This window comes from Penaeus monodon, chromosome 19 (assembly GCF_015228065.2).
Source record: "Penaeus monodon isolate SGIC_2016 chromosome 19, NSTDA_Pmon_1, whole genome shotgun sequence".
In the NCBI taxonomy this organism is placed as follows: Eukaryota; Metazoa; Arthropoda; class Malacostraca; order Decapoda; family Penaeidae; genus Penaeus; species Penaeus monodon.
The window spans coordinates 14,638,275-14,638,656 of NC_051404.1; the positions used below are offsets into that span (position 1 = coordinate 14,638,275).

The window sequence follows — 382 nt, forward strand, 5'->3', positions numbered from 1 at the left end:
GACCATGATAAAACCGTTCTATAGAGTTCATCAAAGTGAAGAATATCTTTAAGGTAGTTCAGGGATAAATTCGACCAATGAGATGTCCCAGCGCAACGTCAATATCAACTTTTTTCAACTTTTTGGGGGTGTCCCCCAAAAGGGGGGGATGCCCCATTTAAATTATATATGAGACAAATCACAATTTTATACTCTATAACATGCAAAAGAAATCAACTATATATCTACAAAAAAAAATTAATCATCAAATAAGAGGAGCAAGGTAGGCTTTTCTCTGGACGGTCCCAATAAGGTCTTCGTATTTCTGCAACTTCACAAAAGCACTCTGCTGCTGGCCAATACTTCACAACCCTACATCAATGGGTAACCAGCGGCATAAACC

At 38.5% G+C, this 382-nt stretch overlaps 1 protein-coding gene across 1 annotated transcript in view; it reads right to left on the minus strand.

The window, feature by feature from the left end:
* The window catches only part of LOC119585338 (endoplasmic reticulum aminopeptidase 1-like), a 35,059-nt gene that overhangs the window by 22,988 nt on the left and 11,689 nt on the right, over window positions 1-382 (minus strand). The gene's annotated exons all lie outside the window — the stretch shown is intronic.